The sequence below is a fragment of the Palaemon carinicauda genome, chromosome 19, assembly GCF_036898095.1.
Source record: "Palaemon carinicauda isolate YSFRI2023 chromosome 19, ASM3689809v2, whole genome shotgun sequence".
In the NCBI taxonomy this organism is placed as follows: Eukaryota; Metazoa; Arthropoda; class Malacostraca; order Decapoda; family Palaemonidae; genus Palaemon; species Palaemon carinicauda.
Window position 1 is genome coordinate 1,487,983 of NC_090743.1, and position 20,250 is coordinate 1,508,232.

At 45.5% G+C, this 20,250-nt stretch overlaps 1 protein-coding gene across 2 annotated transcripts in view; it reads right to left on the reverse strand.

Annotated features, from left to right (window-relative positions):
- Nucleotides 1-20,250, reverse strand: part of LOC137658386 (zinc finger protein 260-like) — a 52,049-nt gene that overhangs the window by 9,427 nt on the left and 22,372 nt on the right. For both annotated transcript variants that reach the window (XM_068393061.1, XM_068393062.1), the window contains exon 2: nt 10,276-10,403. The gene's annotated coding sequence lies outside the window, so the exon portion shown is untranslated. The remainder of the gene's footprint in view (nt 1-10,275; nt 10,404-20,250) is intronic.

Here is a 20,250-nt window from a genome sequence, read left to right on the forward strand (position 1 = left end):
TCTGGGTTACAGTGGTACTGGTTGAGGAAACTGCATTGGTCTTGTACCAGCTACGGAAGACTTCCCCTTGAGACTGATAGATTCTGAGAGTGGATGTTCTCCTTGCTTTGGCAATCGCTCTGGCTGCCTCCTTCGAAAAGCCCCTAGCTCTTGAGAGTCTTTCGAAAGTCTGAAGGCAGTCAGACGAAGAGCGTGGAGGATTGGGTGTACCTTCTTTACGTGAGGTAGACTTAGAAGGTTCACTCCTAGAGGAAGAGTCCTGGGAATGTCGACCAGCCATTGCGGTACCTCTAAGAACCATTCTCTCGCGGACCAGAGCGGAGCCAACCAACGTCAGCCGTGTCCCTTTGTGAGAGGAGAACTTCTGAAGTACCCTGTTGACAATCTTGAACGGCGGGAATGCATACAGGTCGAGATGGAACCAATCCAGCAGAAAAGCATCCACGTGAACTGCTGCTGGGTCTGGAATCGGAGAACAATACAACAGGAGTCTCTAGGTTATCGAGGTAGAGAACAGATCTATGGTTGGCTGACCCCACAGGGCCCAAAGTCTGTTGCAAACATTCTTGAGAAGGGTCCACTCTGTGGGGATGACCTGACCCTTCCGTCTGAGGTGATCTGCCATGACATTCATACCGCCCTGAATGAACCTCGTTACCAGTTAGCTTTCGATCTTTAGACCAGATGAGTAGGTCCCTTGCGATCTAGAACAACTTCCACGAAAGAGTCCCTCCCTGCTTGAAGATGTAAGCCAGGGCTGTGGTGTTGTCAGAGTCCACCTCCACCACTTTGTTAAGCTGGAGGGACTTGAAGTTTATCAAGGCCAGAATAACCGCCAACAACTCCTTGCAATTGATGTGAAGTGTCCTTTGCTCCTGATTCCATGTTCCCGAGCATTCTTGTCCGTCCAAAGTCGCACCCCAGCCCGTGTCTGATGCGTCCGAGAGGAGACGGCGGTCGTGTTTCTGAACAGCCAAAGGTAGACTTCCTTGAGAAGAAAGCTGTTCTTACACCACGCGAGAGAAGACCTCCTCTCTTCGGAAACAGGAACTGAGACCGTCTCTAGCGTCATGTCCTTTATCCAGTGAGCAGCTAGATGATACTGAAGGGGGGGGAGGTGGAGTCTCCCTAACACGATGAACAGGGCCAGCGATGAAAGTGTCCCTGTTAGACTCATCCACTACCTGACTGAGCATCGGTTCCTTCTCAGCATGCTCTGGATGCATTCTAGGGCTTGGAAGATCCTTGGGGCCGACGGAAAAGTCCGAAAAGCTCGACTCTGAAGATCCATACCCAAGGAGACAATGGTCTGGGATGGAACGAGCTGAGACTCCTCAAAACTGACCAGGAGGCCCAGTTCCTTGGTCAGATCCATAGTCCATTTGAAAATCTCCAGACAGCGACGACTTGTGGGAGCTCTTAAAAGCCAGTCGTCTGACGGAGCCGGACACAAGATCATGGTACTGCTGCACAGTCTGTGAACTGTCAATCATGGGCAAGCGAGGAAGTACAGTGACAACCCGAATCTGTCTAGACTGTCTGGGTCGTACAGACAACTCCTTATCGGGTTGCTGAGGTTGCCGCACTGCGTCACAACAAGTCACTTCTGTTGGTTGTTGAACGTCTTCCCCGTGACACATTGACTCCGTAAACAAAAAATCCTCTAACAAGGACTAAGCTTGGACTGCATGTCTTGCAACATAGCTCAAGGTCTATGGGAGCAGGTGTGGTAACAGACGGGATTAGCGACTGAAGTGGAACCATTACCTTCCCTGGAAGCATGTTACGCTTAAATAAAAGTCCATAGGAGGCTATGCAGCTAAAGGCTCCCTCCAAATGACAGAGTCCTCAAGGGAATATCAGAAGGAGGGAGAAAAGAACTTTCTCATCTACAGGGACCATATCCTAGAAAAGCTAAGTTCTCTCAGTGAGGGTTCACTGGTGCAAAAGCAGCAGACTAGAAGGCAACGTTATGAAACTGCTTGACAGTCTAGTGAGTTGGCAACAACCAAAGATGTGTGACTGAGAAGCATGCGGTAAGGTATGCAGAGCATGTTGTATGCAGAGTATGCTGTATGCAGAGCATGCTGAATGTAGAGCATGTTGTATGCAGAGCATGCTGAATGCAGAGCATGCTGTATGCAGAGCATGTTGTATGCAGAGCATGCTGAATGCAGAGCATGCTGTATGCAGAGCATGTTGTATGCAGAGCATGCTGTATGCAGAGCATGCTGTATGTAGAGCATGTTGTATGCAGAGCATGCTGAATGCAGAGCATGCTGTATGCAGAGCATGTAGTATGCAGAGCATGCTGTAAGCAGAGCATGCTGTATGTAGAGCATGCTGTAAGGTAAGCAGAGCGTGTGCATGGCGTTTAACATTTCTCAGAAATTCCATGACCAGTGCTAGAGTGCTTTATGCATGCTTGCATGGGGTTTAAATATCAACATAATATTTACCTTACATTCATAACTCATGATTCATATTTTTTGCCATATTCTGCGATATTGTTAAAAATATATTGCAAGGAATACAAATATATTTTTATAAGTAATACAAATAACCTCCATTATCATAAGGTTTGAAAATGGAGGTAAGGTATGCTGAACAGCAGAGTCAGAACGAGCTGGAACAACAATAGTTGTGGTTTCCTCTTCAAGACTCTGTTGAGGGAACACCTGAGGCTCAGTCTGCAAAGGCTGATCAAAGGAAGTAGCAGAAGGTAGGCGCATGGGTGGAGGAGGCTGACTCCTGGCATGAGTGGCTGAACCCAAGGGTTGCGCTTGCTGAGCGGTTGGCGGAAGCGGAGTAGCAAGTTCCTGTTCCTGTGGTGTGAGCGGAGCGCAAAGAGGTAGAGGCTGCGCAGAACAAGGTAAATGTCTCGCAAGCTGAGGCTCCTGAGGCGCAAGGCTAAGGTGTAGTGGTGCTTGCCTTGTGGAGGGTTGAGCTCGCTGCAGCGAGAGCTGAGGAGACTGACTCAAGGACGGGAGAGGTTGTTGTACCTCAACCGAGTGTTGCATCACTGGTGGAGCAGCAAGTGGAGGCGGAGGAAGAGAGGTATAATCCTCCTGATCCCATTGTAAAGGTTGCCTTAAAGAAGGCGGAGGCTGAGCACCACTGGGAACAGCCAACTCAGAACGTGGCTCAACATCGTACGCCTGGCAGGTGGTACTGCGATCAGGCGGAGCGAGCGCAGGCGGAGGGAGTGTAGGCGGAGGCGGAGGCGCAACACTCTCAGCCCGACACTCACGCATCAAGACCGAAAGTTGTGACTGCATGGACTGCAGTAGAGTCAACTTGGGGTCGGCAGACACTAAGGTCTGCTGAGGTAAAGCCTTAACAGCAGAGATCTGTTGCGGCAGAACCTTACTCCTCTTAGGCGGAGTGCATTCAACTGATGACTGAGGAGAGTCAGAGCTAACCCAATGACTGCATCCGGGTTGTTGAACTCTAACTTCGTACGTCTGGCATAGGTCTGGACTTTATGTTTAAGAGGTCTTGAGACCTGAGACCAGCGTTTTCTCCCCTAAATTTCTTCTGCAGACGAGCAAAATAAGGGCTCAATCGTCTGCGGGTGGGAGTGACGGTCTCGGTAAGACACGCCCACAACCACCGAGGATACTTCTGTGCGCCGATCAAGGCCTGCTGAACCCTTTTGTCCTTCGACATTGCTTCTCCCCTGGGCTTGGGAGCTTGCAAGAGGTCCCGGACTGGGAGAACGACTGGCGCGCACAGAAGTACCCTCACGCACAACACTGACACACTTTGCGCTAATCACTTATCACTTTGATTTTCTGTTTGCACTTATTTCACTGAACTCGAAACTTTAAGTGGTTTGTACCTGAAACACGCAATTCTATCCTTTCTCAAAAGTTAGTAATTGCGAAAACAGAATTACAATGTAACAGAAAAATCTAATGAAAGATAAATAATTCAGTGGCTGGAAAGAGACTAAACACTAGATCACTCTAGAAACGTTTACTTTCTTCCCCTAAAGAGACTAGGGAGAAGAGCAAAAACGTAACAACGTTACTCGTACGCCTGGCAGGCTTGAATGAAACGTTTATCCTCCTCTTTCTCCCTCCGTCTCTATCTCTCTCTCTCTCTCTCTCTCTCTCTTGACTTAGCACCTGAGAGAAGAGCCCAATCATATATATCGTTAAAACATATTATTGTTAAAGGAAAAAACTGAAATATTTCCCAAAATGAAAAGTTCCTTTATTAGGATTAAAACATTAAGTTAAGAAAGAATGAACAAAACGCTAGACACGGTTACTCTTACTGCAATGTGAATCCGTGAAAATTCTTTCTCTATCGTAACGATAGAGTGCAAGTTGAACGTTCTGAACGTCAACAACTGCAGAGACAAAACAAAACGTTAGTTCAACTTTGAAAACAGTACTGTACTAGACTATCAAAGAAATTCTTTCAAAGACATTAAAATAGCATAATATGTTAACAGGTAAAACCGAAATGACGGGCTCAATGTTAATTAACTTCGGTACCAAGAAAAGACCGCCTACTATTAGGAAGGTCGAATATAAACAAATATAAAAATTAATTTTAATAAGTTTATAAAAAAAGGAAGTTAATCGAAGAGGCCTATAAGAGGCGGAGAGATATAAAATAAATCTATAACTTTTGTTAAGCAAAATTAAGAAAGAGAGTCTATACTCTCTTAGACACCAACACTTCCGTCTAAGGGAAGGGTCGGCCATTTAAAGGTGAAAGAGAGTTCATACTCTCTTCGTCACCATAATTAATCAAATTAATTCCAAAAGCTAACTAAGCTAATATAGAAGTTTCCAGTAAAGCGACAGCCGAAATCAAAGAGAAATACTTCACCAAAGTCGTGAAAATACTCCAAGAACATAAGCGTATCCCAGAACGTCTTGCCGGAAGCACGACAGAGGAATAATTGAGGAGGTGTCAACAAGAAGTACTTGAGTACCTGGCCACAGGTGGCGCTGGTAAGTACACCCCCTTCTAGTATTGTGATAGCTGGCGTATCCCTCCATAGAATTCTGTCGGGCAACGGAGTTGACAGCTACATGATTATCGGGTAAGTTTAATATTGAAAATATACATATTATATATATATATATATATATATATATATATATATATATATATATATATATATATATATATATATATATATATATATATATAATATATATATATATATATATATATATATATATATATATATATATATATATATATATATATATATATATATATATATATATTGTTCCCCTTTCGATATAATTGGCCGTTCTGTTTTAACAGTCACTTGGTTCTTAACTCTTCCTCAGATGTCCTTCCTTCCCCTTGTGTCATTCATATTGTGACGGGAATAGGTGGCAAAGAAGGAACAGGAGGAGTCCAGCTCACTCCCGTTATAAGAACATTCGAATCTAGCAATGGAGTACAAGACAGAAGAGTTGAGGTCTCAGACCTCCAGTTACAAGGCGAGAGAGAGTTCTCATCATCCTTGCCACCTAGGATGCCTACAGGGTTGGCTTCGTCTACGTCGTCTAATGAAAATCACCTCATCGCTGCAAGATGGGGTAAATATCTAGTGGGAAGGGGGGAAACATTCCTCGCCCCTTATCCATCTTCTCTACCTACAAAGAATTACCTGAAACAAAGCGTCATTCCGTAGAACATGTGGCCTTTGAACCATTGTGAACAATAAGTCAAGAACTAGTACATTGTATGGCTGATCATGAACCTTAATAGGTTTGCTATTATCGTAGGACATAGGTTTCCTATTAGAATAGGTTTAAAGACCACTCATGAATGTCAGAGGCAAGGGACAGTGACATTGCCCTAGCAAGCAGGACAATGCCCAAGTGACTGACCATATAACATATATGATCAGCACCCAAGCCCCTCTTCACTCAAGCTTTCTCATTATGAGTCCTAGCCAGAATTTTATAAAACCATGGGGAACTTAAAAATACAGTGAACCCTCGTTTATCGCGGTAGATAGGTTCCAAACCCGGTCGCGATAGCTGAAAATCCGCGAAGTAGGGACACCTTATTTACCTATTTATTTAACATGTATATTCAGACTTTTAAAACCTTCCCTTTACGTAGTACTGTTAACAAACTACCCTTTATTGTACAGAACACTTAATGCATGTACTACAGTACCCTAAACTAAAACAGGCACAAATATCAAAGGCGATTTTATATCATGCGTTTCCTAAACACGTCAAAAAGCACGATAAAAAATGACAACCAATGTTTTGTTTACGTTTATCTCTGATCATAACGAAGAAACAGATGCATTTAAACATCTGTGTATAGGTTAGTTTTTGCATCGACAGCAATCTTACCAAGTATTGATTATATGTTGACTTTGTTATTACCAATGTTCTACTTAATTTTTCTTAGAACTTCCAAATAAATGAAATGAATGCCATTTATATAATGTTTTTCTTTATGACGCCGCCTGAAACGGAAACCTTCCATTTGTTTACGCTCCATCTTCGATCATAATAAACAAACGAACGCATTAAACACACACGTTCAAAGTGATAACTAATGATATAACAAACATTTAGTAAACATTATGTTATTACAAATATTTTACTTATCATATTCATATAAATTCCTAAATTTGTAGCCATGCTGGAAACCTTTTTCTTTCTTATGCGTTTAATCCACAATAGCAAACTGCCGCTAATGACAGAATGATAATTTACGATACAGTAATTTTAAACTGTTACGAAAGGTAATTGTTCTTTCCATATCCAAAATACTTTTCCTAACTTCAGTTATAAAGTCAACTTGTACCCACCTCACCATATGCAAAAAAGGTATAAGAAGAAAGTACTAGGCCATTTTTAGTCATCGAAAAATCAAGTTACCGCTATTACGTTCGATGTGACAGAGAGAGAGAGAGAGAGAGAGAGAGAGAGAGAGAGAGAGAGAGAGAGAGAGAGAGAGAGAGAGAGAGAGAGAATGGTTTTAAATGTACTAAATAATAAATATGATAGGTTATAACACATTGGTGCTTATGTAATATTAACTGTATAGATGGTTTGAATAAGTTAAGAAATGGTGTAAACAATTCTTTGTTTATGTATTCGTACAGCGCATATTCTCGAGAGCGGAAGCTAGACATCAGCTGATGTGATCACAGCCAAAAGTAAAACAAAAAGAAGTCAAAACTACTCGATTTTTAAAAACACCCGAAATTTAAAAACATAAGTACATGTTTTATTATAGCGCAATTGACTATTTAAAGAGTTAAAGTTTTCTGGAATAGAATGGTGTTTCCTAAAAAATAGTAGTTTGCTGACAAAATCGGATATCGTATTTTAAGCTATGGTTGAAATGAATGTATACACGGTATAATTTTTTCGTTTTGTATTTAATTGACACTAAGAAAACCGATTTTGGTTTCTTCATCTATTTGTAATTATTGTATAACACGAGAGAGAGAGAGAGAGAGAGAGAGAGAGAGAGAGAGAGAGAGAGAGAGAGAGAGAATCAGCTGTTGTAATCGAATGCAGTGTTTTTGTTTCCTGTACCTCCTGAAGCGAGGAATTGATCGCCACAACTAAAAATATTCATGTTAATTTCATTCTTAAACTCAAGTTGCCATATGTGAACTAAAGTTTTATTTCTTACGCAGGGAGAGAGAGAGAGAGAGAGAGAGAGAGAGAGAGAGAGAGAGAGAGAGAGAGAGAGAGAGAGAGAGAGAGAGAGAGAGAGAGAGAGAGAGAGAGAGAGAGTTTTAAATGTAATAAAAAAAAAATATGATAGGCTATAACACATTGGTGCTTATGTAATATCAACTGTATAGATTGCTTGAATAAGTTAAGAAATGGTATAAACAATACTTCGTACGCGCATATTCTTGAGACCGGCAGCTAGACGTCAGCTTATCTGATCACAGCCAAAAGTAAAACTAAAAGAAGTCAACAATACTCTATTTTTAAAACACACCCGAAATTTAAAAACAAAAGTACACGCTTTCTTAATGTGCAATTAACTATTTAAAGAGTAGCAATTTTTAGAATAAAATGTTTCCCCCAAAAATAGTGGTTTGCTGATGAAATCGGATGCCGTATTTAATGAAAAAAGTCCGCGAAGTCGTGAATCCGCGATGGTCGAACCGCGAAGTAGCGAGGGCTCACTGTAATGTGGTGTTGATCTAACATGCCCTCTGCGGTGTATTGTTATGTTGCAGAGGAATACTCTTACGTGTTATGATAGTTGCGCATTTCATGTCACGATGATTGGGAGTGACAACCTGTTAGACTGTTGGCCTGCCTAAGATGCGGAGTTCCCTCACGCGTTGGGATGGCAGTACGCAAAGTGACAAGTCATCACGCTTAGACACAGCGAAATGTACAGACTGATTATTCTGAACGTTCTACCTCGCTAAATTGCTAATAGCTGAAATTCTGGGGGTTAAAGCAGAATTTGTAATACTCAACTTCACAGCGTTATTGGAGTTGGAAGGGGATACATATCTTGAGCAGCTTGGCATTGCCAAGTCTCGGGGTGTGGACACAGTCGAAGCAGTCTGACCAGCCTCATAATAAAGGGATGATATGTCATGTGACGCTTCCTGGGAACTCTTTAGAGGAGATTTCTGCCGAGAAGCCCTGGGCGTATGAGGCAGGCCTTGCTTGATAATACAATTTGGAGACGGGTAATAAGGGTCTTTAAATGAGGCTGCTTCCGTATGGGAGGAAATAGCAGGGTCTACACTACAATTTCGAGGGGAGCGCAGAGATGCTTTCATAGCTCTGATTGGAGATGCTTCCAAGAGTGGAAAGATCATATCTGGATAATCCAACATATAAGGATATCCACGCAACACACTCCTAGGGGGGAGGGAGATCTAAGCATAACAGGATAAGCAGGGACTAATGGTAATCCTATAGGATCTGGCTTGGGGTTCCTACTGTACAGTACAATATCAACACTGGGTGATAAAACATTAACAAGACCATAATGGCCATCGTCATTCATGACTGTAGTGTAAGTGGGTTCCTGCCAGGAAGGACCTGGTTGGGGGGTAATGTTCGCTGCAAAACTGATCTTTTGTTTCTTGCCACCACAGGCAGAAGACAAAAACAATATCCCTCCCATTGGGAGGATGGCCGTTCCCAACAGCACTCACATAGTGATTCAATAAACATCTTTTACCTTGGCAAGAAAGACAAACCGGGTGCGGATCAACTTCTATCCGACTCATGAATGTACCACAGGGCGTCCATCATGGCCGGGGCATGAAAGTATAGAATTTGACTTGCAAGTCATATCGCACACACTCGTAACTTACAAATAATGATAGATACGCAAGTGACAGTGTATATTAAAGACACAATACAGCCAGGGCTATAAGGGTAAGATGATGGTGGGTGCGGATGTCTGATTGTAGAGAGGAACTTGAGGTACGTCTTCTAAACTTCACAACCAGGAGTTTTGTAGGGAAGCAACCAAGAGTTATGAGCAGGCTTTCTATGACATGTGTGCAATGATTTCGTACCAACGAAGCATGATGTAATCAATTTTCTTTGATTGTCTGGTCATAGAAAACAAGATTAGGAGTAACTCATATAAATGACTCAGAAACTTGTATCAGTGTAGGATTAACCAAGTCTTCAGGGAAGGCTAACTCCAAGGAGGTGAAGATGAGCCCCAGTGCTGACAGGTTTTCACTCTAACCAGCATCAGAGTTAATGGAAACATGATGCTAATTAAATCTACGACTATAGGACAAAACCCAAGATGTTAATATGTCAGTGAGATGAGAGTAAAGCTAAGAATAAAAGTTTCATTTGCTATAGCCAATGACTGTAGGAGGAGATGTCCGTATTCAACCCCACCCAAGATCAAAATGAAGAAAATATGAGTGAGCGTAGGGAGCAGTGCTTCTCCCTACTATCATTGGTACCAACCAGAACAGTTGTTGACATCTTGTTAAAAGTTTTATAGCCGTATGGTAGCTTGCACTGATTTCTATCTCCCAAGTAAAGAACAAGGATTCGTATTTGTATTGGAAAAAATAAAGATTTCATGATGAAATGAAGGAAATATGGCTAAAACATGTTTTAAAAATCCTCTTTTCTTTTCCATTGACACTGACGAGTACTAAACTTTTTAAATACTCTAAAAATATCTTCCTAATTTCCCTGCTTACACAAATGAAAATAAAAAGCTTGGCCAAAACCTAATGAAATATATCTAAGACTACTAATTTTTCTTATTTATAATCTACTTTATTAATTTAAATATACTCACTTCACAAAGAACTTGATGAAACTTTCACGACAAATGTCCTGTAAGCAGAAGAAACTGTTGATTCAGGATGGCTGACAGCAAGTACCTCTGACTATTATTTGATGACGACAGAACACACCATTACATGCCTATAAAATAAATAAAACATATTAAAAGTACAGCACTGACACAATGTGATTATAAAAATTAACAGGCCTAAGTCCCGTGTCACATCCTACGAGGAATAATTTCAAAGGCACTAAACTCTACAAACTTTCCTGGCTAAGAAAAACCTTGAAACTTGGGAAAAGGTCCTCAGCTGTAAAATGCACACAGCATTGAACTCTGCAATAACAATAATGGCATTTTAATGGTAAATATGACGAATTTGGAAGAACTTTGTATTTTTCCTACCTATATGTACTAGAGACCTTCATTTAAGGAAATGATAAGAGAAACTGATGTACTGTATATGGCCGTTAAAACTTTATAACAAGGTGTAAAATACCGACTGGTATTTACCCTCTTGCTCACAGACAAAACACTTTCACTGCACACAGAACTTAGGGCAGTACAGTAGGTGAAAGTGGACAAGTACAGGATTCCGGCTTGTATGGTTAAGAAAAATTTAATTGCCATAATAAAATTAATAATTAAATTTATAATGTAGCTACCCATGAGTCCCAAATACTGTCCCGGTTATTTTTAAAGCCAAATTGGCAACCCTATTACCTTCTATTATATCCCCCAGTTGGCAACACTGTCAGCTGAACCGAATGTTGGGAGGATGGTTGCCTAGAAAAGGATTTTGACATAGAAAAAATCTACTTTTGGGCGAGATAGGCATGTCGTCGTGATGGAAGTACCTCTAGGCAGCTTTCTACCTGGAATATTTCTGCGAGTGATATACCAGAGAATTTTACCTGTAGAGGTATCACGGAGTTGCTAACCCCGAAGTGAGCATCCCGAAATATATCATACAGTATATGTAACAGGACGTGTTTAAAACAACCACAACTATCCTTCATCGAATAGAGTTAACCTTGTCTAGAAGGATCTGGGATAGGATTGGATACGTGGGAGAGCCGTTACAACTACAATACTAGTGTGTTACTGTAAACACGTACGCTGGTTCGCCATTCCGACGCCATTCCAGCAGTAGCCATTGATAGAAATATGGCCTCACACTGAGAATTGGGAGGGGATGAAAAGTAACGGGTATGGCCATCAGGAGGACATGGCTATCTCACCCAAAAATGACAAACTTATAACAGTTTGTATTTTTCCTAACATACAAACTCGAATTCTTTACTATGGGAGATATTCTAGCGCAAGCTGGAAAATACGGCAGAAAAACCTTAACAAGGTCGTTAACGACCGGGCAGGTAATTACCCACCTGTTAGTGGTGGGAGACCGTCGGTCGGTAGCTGCTGTTTACCTTCAATCGGATTCTAGCTAGGACTATCCTAGGGGGGCGGTGATGGAGGGAAGATTTGTGTAAAGAATTCGGGCTTGTATGTTAGGAAAAATACAAACTTTTATAAGTTTGTCATTTGTTCCTACACTTGATACCAACCCTCATTCTTTACTATAGGAGACTTAGTCTTGTGGCAAGGGTGGCCAAGGAGTTCTCTATTCCTAGGGAAGATAGTCCTCAGACTAAACTCTTTTGAAGCAACAATCTTCCGTTAATCTTCTTTCTTTGTAGATCCCCATAATCTCAGCCCGACTGAAGGTTTGTAGCTTCGAGGAAACAAATGTTTCAAGATGAAGTGGGTCAGGAACATTCGACTCGGACCCCTTCAAACTTAGGATTCCCCCGACCTTGCAAAGGGGAAACCTCGTGACCATGAGTATAACTTATACCCTGTGAGAGGAATCAGATGAGTATCATACCTTATTTCCATTGGCGAGTCCAGTTGAAACTGGATACAGACAAGGATCCCCAGATGGGAGGGAGAAGGAGACGAAGATGATAGATGGATGTCCTTCTTAAAACCTAGTGTAACCCAGTACTGTATCCTCAGCCAATGGTTACTGTCCCCTGAAAGGGCGTACGGTAGCTACAGCACCTGTTAACCTGTCACAATAGGCCCTAAAGAAAGGGTGTCTAGAGACCTATGTGTCACATAGCTCAAATAGTGAGTGGTGAATGTAGATTGGCATTTCCAGACACCAGCATTTAAGACTTACGAGACTGAGAAATTTCTCTTAAACGCCCGTGAGGCAGTCACTCCCCTAACTTGATGGGCTCTGGCTTGTGCTGCCTCTGCGTCTCCGTGAAAAGACCTCGCAATAACTTTCTTGAGCCAGAAAGGGATGGTGTTGCGAGAAGTTCTCTTCTTTACCTTGTTGGTAATAAGGAAGAGATGATGGAGACGTGGTTTGAAAGGTCTGGTGCGCTTCAGATATTTCTTTAGCGCCCTGACTGGGCATAGTAACGACTGGTCTGTATCCTGTGTTACCTTATTGAGGGTGGAAAACTGAAATTCTCGAAATCTCTCATCGGTAGATGGAGGATTATGAGTCTAGTCACCAAGCCTGGTACGAAGTTGCGAGACACTCTCCCCCCCCCATCCCTTAGAATGGGTGACGTAAGACAGACCATGTAGCTCACTGACCCTTTTAGCCGAGGACAGAGGTACGAGGAAGACGGTCTTAAGGTTCAGAAAGTAGCCTGAGGCTCTTAAGGGCTCATAGGCCAGACCCTTCAGGGAACGCAAGACACGTCTCATGGTGATGGTCTAATCTCAACTGGGGGGCAAGATCACTCAAAACTCCGAATCAACCAAGGTGATGTCTTCTGAGGCAGAGAGGTCAACCCCTTCTCAGTCTACAGATGAGGTTCAAGGCTGAGCGATAGCCCTTAATCGCCGAGACTGAGAGGAGCTTTTTCTCACTGAGGTACAAAAGGAAGTCTGGGAACTACTAATCCTTCCTTTTGAGAACCCAATTGCTCCACATGGTCGCTGTTGTAGCGGTTAAGACGTCCATTGTCTTGGCCCCAGCAGTTAGGACTTCCTATAGGGACTGCCTGGAATCTTGGTTTGACAAGTCCTCGTGGCTCGCGAGGTAGCCAACTGTATCAGACCACGTGTCAAGCCAGAAGGGACATTGAAGTCGCTTCCATTGCCGAGGCTTCTGTGACTGAGAAGAGCCTGGAAGAGTAGAGTGTCTCTTCCAGGATTAGCCCGGTGTGAGCCTCGCCGTGAGGGGATCCAAGATCAGAGGAGAAGGGTTGACGTCTCTGATCTCGGCAAACAGACCAGGTTTAAAGGTTTAAAGGTTGCTCAAGAATGGCAGAGGCAAGGGACAGTGACATTGCACTACCAGTTAGGACAATGCCCTAGAGACTGACCATATATGGTCAACGACCAAGCCTCCTCTCCATTCCAGCTAGGACCAGGGAAGGCCAGGCAGTGGCTGCTGATGACTCAGCAGATAGATCTATAGGCTCCACCAAACCCCCCAACCTTAGCTCACAAGGATGGTAAGGTTGCAGGCACTAATGGCACTAACGAGTCTGAGCGGAACTCGAACCCCAGACTGTCAAACACCAGTCAGAGACGTTACCAATCAGGCCACAGCCAGAAGATCAATTCTGGTCTTAGGGTTTGGGGTGGACGACATAGCCTGTCTAAGGCTGGAGCGTCAAGAGGTCGAGGAGACATGCAAATCGCCAAGGCATGAGATATTACACATAGTTCTTAAAGTCCTTAAATAAGAGGATTCTAAGTCCCTCAACGGCAGCTCTCCCGAGGAATCCTCAGGCTGCTATTACAGGTAAAAGTGGAGACGCGAGTAGCAGACAAACCTTATGTCTTACCCCTCGTATCTTTCTTATTGAAAGGGGAAGAATGGTAGACGTCAGAGTGTTTGGAGGTAATGGCGAAGACCGTTGACAGAGTAGGAAGACTCAGTCATAAGAGTAAAACTCTTGATGACGATGGTCGCCCGCATAGCGCTAATTGCATGCGTGCGCGGACATACTGTGCTAATTGTTACGAGAGGCCGACAACTCAGTGTAACTGAAACTCGAAGGTTCCAAGTCATGTGAACTCGAAAGTCCAGCGCGATAGAGGACCGAAGGATGCTTAAGGTCATGAGAACCCGTAGGATCAACATGACGAGAGTTCAAAGGCTCCTGATCACGCCCGCTGAAAGGGTGATCATCACGAGACCCCGAGGGGTCAACGTGAGGAGAACCAGTAGGTTCAAAAAGACGTCTCCTTACAGCACGAGGGGGAGAACGTCAGGGATGAAGATAACTCCTCTGCAGGGTAGATTTGTTCTCCCGAAGGAGAACATCGCTTAAGACAAGGCTCTCGCTCCGCTCCTGGAGGAAAACCAAAAGCGTAAGGGGGAGGAGCGTGGATCAGCAAACTCCTACAAGTTTTCTCTCGTGAACGGGAGGAAGGTTCTCCCAAAGGAGATCGCCTAAAACAAGTTTTCTCCCTGCTCTATGGGGAAAAGCGTAGGTGTAGTAACCTCTATCTCGCAAACGAGGGAGAAGTCCTCCCAAAGGAGGATATTGCCTAAGGCAAGATTTCTCCCCGCTCTATGAGAAAAAGTGTAGGCGTAATAATTTCTCTCTTGCGAACGAGAGAGAAGTCCTCCTGAAGGAGGATATCGCCTAAGACAAGCTTTCTCCCAGTTCTATGGGAAAAAAGCATAGGCGTAATACTCTCTCTCGCGAACGAGAGAGGAGTTCTCCCGAAGGAGGACATCGCCTAAGACACGTTTTCTTCCAGTTCTATGGGAAAAACATAGGCGTAATAATCTCCCTCTCGTGAACGAGAAAGAAGTCCTCCCGAAGGAGGACATGGCCTACGACAAGCTTTCTCCCAGTTCTATGGGAAAAAAGCATAGGCGTAATAATCTCTCTCGCGAACGAGAGAGAAGTTCTCCCGAAGGAGGACATCGCCTAAGACAAGCTTACTCCCAGTTCTATGGGATAAAAACGTAAGCGTAATAATCCCTCTCTCCCGAACGAGAGAGAAGTTCTCCCGAAGAAGGATATCGCCTAAGGCAAGTTTTCTCCCAGATTTATGGAAAAAACGTAGGCGTAATAATCTCCTTCTCGTGAACGAGAGAGAAGTCCTCCCAATGGAGGACATCGCCTGAGCAAAGCTTTCTCCCATCTCCTATGGGAAAAAAGTGTAGGCGTAATAATCTCCCTCGCGAACGAGGGAGAAGTTCCCCCCGAAGGAGCAACAAGCCTTAGACTTGCTTTTTCCTAAGCTCAAGAGGAGAAAGCATAGTCTTCGGGGACGAGATAGCAGAGGTAAAACTCATCGAGCTGTTCGCAACTCTTCACGAAGGAGGGAAGGTTGCTGAATGGCTGAAGTGGGGAAGCTTTCCCTCAGAAGGGGGATGATTCTCTCACGTAGTCCAATTCCGAGGAAGGTTATCACTCCCTCTTAAGGGGAGGTTCTCTAACCCCCGGAGGCAAACCTCCTGGCAGCAATCTATGTTTCCCAACAAGTTGATCAAGTTGCAGGTTGACAACGAGTGCTACCTCGTAACATGGGCAGCTCATGAGCTGCCACATGAAGCGCAGGATAACGAACAGAGCGGCCGAAGCCCTCGGCATTGCGTTCTATGTCGCTGCTATCTGGGTGTTTTCTTTTAGCCTCTCTAACACGTTTCCCCTTTTCCTCCTGCTCTCAACCGAGGAGAAGAAGGGCCGAACCCCTGCATCTTCTTCCGAGGTTTCCGAGAGACTCGTAATCCTTAACTCATTAGGGAGTAAAGGAACTGGGGAGGTTGTCCTGTCTGAAACACGAGAGTGAGGGATTGACCCCGCGAGTGTATGACCAGAGATTTGCGTGTGTAGCGCTAATTGCATGCGAACACCTTGCGTGACGGGAGTCTGAAGACTGCCATAAGAGTAAAACTCCTGATGGTCATGGGCGCAGTGTTGGTTGAGCGTACGCGAACACTCCGTGCGACAAGAGTCTGAAGACTCTCTGTCATAAGAGTAAAACTCTTGGTGACTTGTTTCACGAGAACCAGAAGGTTCAGCGTGATCGTCTGTGCCCCTAGAGGTTGTGTTGCGAGAACCCGAAGGGCCAGAGCAACAGAAAACGGATGTTTCCCTTGTCACGAGACACCAAAGTATCAGCGAGACTAAATGCACGAGAGCTCGAGGTTTCAGCAACTTGAGTTGCGAGAAAACAAAGCGATAGCGCACCGGGAAACCGAAGTTTCCTTGTCACGAGACCCCAGAGGGTCAGAGATCGAGAATTCGAAGGCGAGAGCGATCTTCTCTTAAGATAAGGAGTGAAGCGAGAAGTGCTCTATCTGACTTTTCTAGAGCGAACGGAGAGCCTCCAACTATTATGCGAAGAGAGGGTTCGAGGTCAGGACGTGCTTTGCCCTAGGCCGCGCTCCTGGCTTCTTAGATGATCCCTCGCAAGAGAAAGACGACAGCGAGGCAGAACGATGACGAGAGGGAGCGTTCTTCTTAGGTTTGTGGCAAGAACGCATATAGTCTTGAGGCGAGGCGTCTCGAGGAGGGACAGAAGGTGAGAAAGAGCAAGAACGATGACGTATCTTCCTATATCGCCTGTCTCTTCGGCGAGAACATCTAGGTGAAGGCGTAAACGGGCGCGCGGGAGTGTGTTCTCGCACGTCTGTGCCAGCCGTAGGGCGTGCGCGTGGGCGCACAGTGGATTCATACGGGGCGCACGGGAGAATGTTGGCGCGCATCTCTAGGAGAGGATTCACAAGCATGCGCGCATATCCTTGCGAATGCACGCGGGAGAAGGCTGGCGCGCCAGTAAGCGCTGGTGCGTTGCTAAGCGCTGGCGCGAAGTCAGCGCGCGGGAGAAGGCAGCATGGCTGCCTTGTCAGAAGTCCTGCTATCAGTAGAAAGTTGGCGCTCAGGTTTTACCTGGCGCGTAGGATGGTGAGCAGTATGGCGGGCAGGAGAGTGAGATGTTGGACGGGTATGCGCACGTGCAGGAGAATGTTGGCGCGGGAGCGCGTAGGAGAGCACTGGCGCACAGGAGAGCGCCATTGCGCAGGAGATTGGTGGTGCGCAGGTAGTTTGCGCGCAGGTGAGCACATGGCGCGTGATGGAGCTAAGCTCTTGTTGAAGCCGATGCGCATGTTGGCACGTACACTCTCAATACCCTATGTTAGGGTAAGAAGGAAGCGCTCTTTTTAAGTTTGTGACAAGAGCGCTTATAGTCTTACGGCGAGACATCTCGTGAAGAGATAGAAGGCGAGGAAGAGCGAGAACGATTATGTCTCTTCCTATGTCGCCTGTGTCTCCGGCGAGAACGTCTGGGCGAAGGAGTGTGAGCTCTCCTTTTCCTCTTCTCTCTCTCCCTCCTAGCCTCCAAAGAGGGCGAGGACAATGAAGTGGAGGAGGAGGAGGAGGTACTGCAATGTCCACTTCTACATACATGGCAGGGGGACCCTCAGAACACTTATGACCTCTGTAGCCAGGGCATAGGGAAAGAGGATCCACCTACAGTGGCGACATAAAGGCACCCAGAACACTTCCTCATAATAGAGGACATCACATCTAACAAAGAAAAAGAAAAAGGATTAATAAAAAAACAAAAAAAGAAAGGCTAGTCTGCCAGGCAAATAAAGCAGGAGCAGCGGGGTTACCACTGCGACGGCTAGAATTCGATTGGACGTAAACAACAGCTACCGACCGGCGGTCCCCCACCACTAACAGGTGGGTAATTACCTGCCGGTCGTTAACGACCTTGTTAAGGTTTTTCTGCCGTATTTTCCAGCTCGCGCTAGAATATCTCCTATAGTAAAGAATGAGGGTTTGTATCAAGTGTAGGAACAAATAGATTTTACCTATGTCAAATAGGGATTTTGATGTATAAAAAAAAAATTATTTTTGGGTGATATAACCATGTCGTCCCGATGGGTTATTTACTGCAAGTGATATATCAGAGAATTCTACCTGAAGAGGTATCACGGGGTTACGACCCCCAGAGCGAATATCCCGAAAGATATCAAGTATGTAACAGGGACGCGTTTAAAACAACCACGGCTATCGATCCCAGAATAAAGTCAACCTCGTCTTAAAGGATATGGGATAAGATTGGATATGTAGGTGAGCCGTTACATCTCCGATACCAGTGTCTTATTGTGAACACGTTCCCTGGTTAGCCATTCCAGCACTAGCCATTTGTATGCAAGATAGCCTCACACTGAGAATTGGGAAGGGATGAAAAATACGTTCCTTGGAGAAATCCTCAGTTCGTAGCAGGATTCGCAAAATCCCTGTCCAGACATCATGCCACGAAGTAGCCTGCATGGCGTACTTTGTAACCTTCTCCTGGTTAAGGATCTCAGTTGCCGAGAAAGAGACCTATCGCTTGGAGAGTCTCTCAAGAAGGACTCCCTTGGTGAGCTTTTCCAAGGAGTGATGGAGAGGGAGAGCTGGACGAGGCTCATCCACGAACGTGTCCTTGCCCTCTGGTGGGTATCCCTGGGGTGGTAAACCCATTGAGATCCCTTATGAGAATCAGAACCTGACAGAATGCATGTTCCGACTTTCTGCTCTCCTTCCGACGTTGGGTTTGCAGCGAAGTCTCCTTCTTCCATCCCTGAGAGCTCTACTTGGGGTGGGTTGAGGATATCCCTCGAGTGACTGGGTGTCTCTGTAGACTTAGAAGTCTTTGAAGAGGACTTTGAAGAGTCTTGGAGTCCTTGAATTCCTTCCATGGAAGGAGGTAGGACTCCACCATCAAAGGCTGAGATGTCGTGTCCCTACTGACTTCCATCGGTAGAGGAGAACTCTCCACGCTAGGGTTAACTTCCTCCGAAGGTGGAAGGGAGGAAGTCCTTTCCTCACACGACTCCCTCGGCAGAGGTGAGGTAGGAGAGTATCCTTTGGAAGATGCAGGAGGAGCGGGCCTCGATGGTCTAACAGGAGTAAGCTTTACCCTCGGAGAAGTGACCGCGTCTGAGACTCCTCTCTTCCTCTTCAGGGGAGAAGATGGAGCTGTGGTTCCTTACAGAAAGACTGCTGGAGTTGTAAGATGCTCCAAAGAGCGGTCAGACAGAACAAGTTCGAAGGCTTGCACCACTGCTCTGACCATAGCACTGAACTATGGCTGCTGACTGACTGATGCACTGTCAGACAGATCCCCTGAAGGGAAAGGGACCGAAGGTTCCCTGGGAGGATTCTCTGGGGGGATGAGACGAGGCGACAGTGACCTGTTGATACGATGTTCCTTTGCCTGTAGAACCTGCTCATGGCCACGGCACGAGAGCACAGGTGAGTGCTGGCCCCTTGCTGAATGCTGGCGCATTAGCGAGTGCTGATGCATTGGCGAGAGCTAGATCTGAGAATGCAAGTTTGCAGGAAAGCGCTGGAGCGCCGAAGAGAGTTGGCGACCAGTAAGGCACTGCGCAGTCTCCCTAGAATGCGCAGGAAAGCGTTGGCGCGCAGTAAGACACTGGGCAGGGTGGGTGTTGCATAGTCTCCTTAGAATGCGCAGGAGAGCAGGGATGGACAGGAGAGTGCGGACGCCCAGGAGGTGGCTAGAGACCAGCTACTGGAGAATGCAGGTGCACAGATGAGCGCTGGCGAGCTGGAGAGTGCCTGCGAGCCAGAGGTTGCTGAAGAGCTGATGAAAGCATTGGCACTCGAGAGCACAGATGCATGCTGGCACACAGGAGAGCGCAGCGGCTTAGGGGAGCGCTGTGCAGTTGCGCTGGCGAGTGTAGGTTGTCTGGTGAGCGCTGGCAATCTGGCAAACGCTGCCCCCTGGAACAGTGAGGCTGTGCTGGAGAGTGCCAGCGATTGGAAGATCGCTGGGGTAATGGAATGCGCTGGTGAGTCGGCGAGTGCTGAGGCACCGAAGCGCTGGAGAGCGCTGACGAGCGATGACGTTCTGGAAAACGTTAATGTGCTGGAGGGCGCTGACGAGAGGCTGGCGAACGCTGGTGCACTGTAGAGCGCTGGCACACTGGCAAGCGTTGGCACACAGCTAAACGCTTAGAAGGTGCAGCAC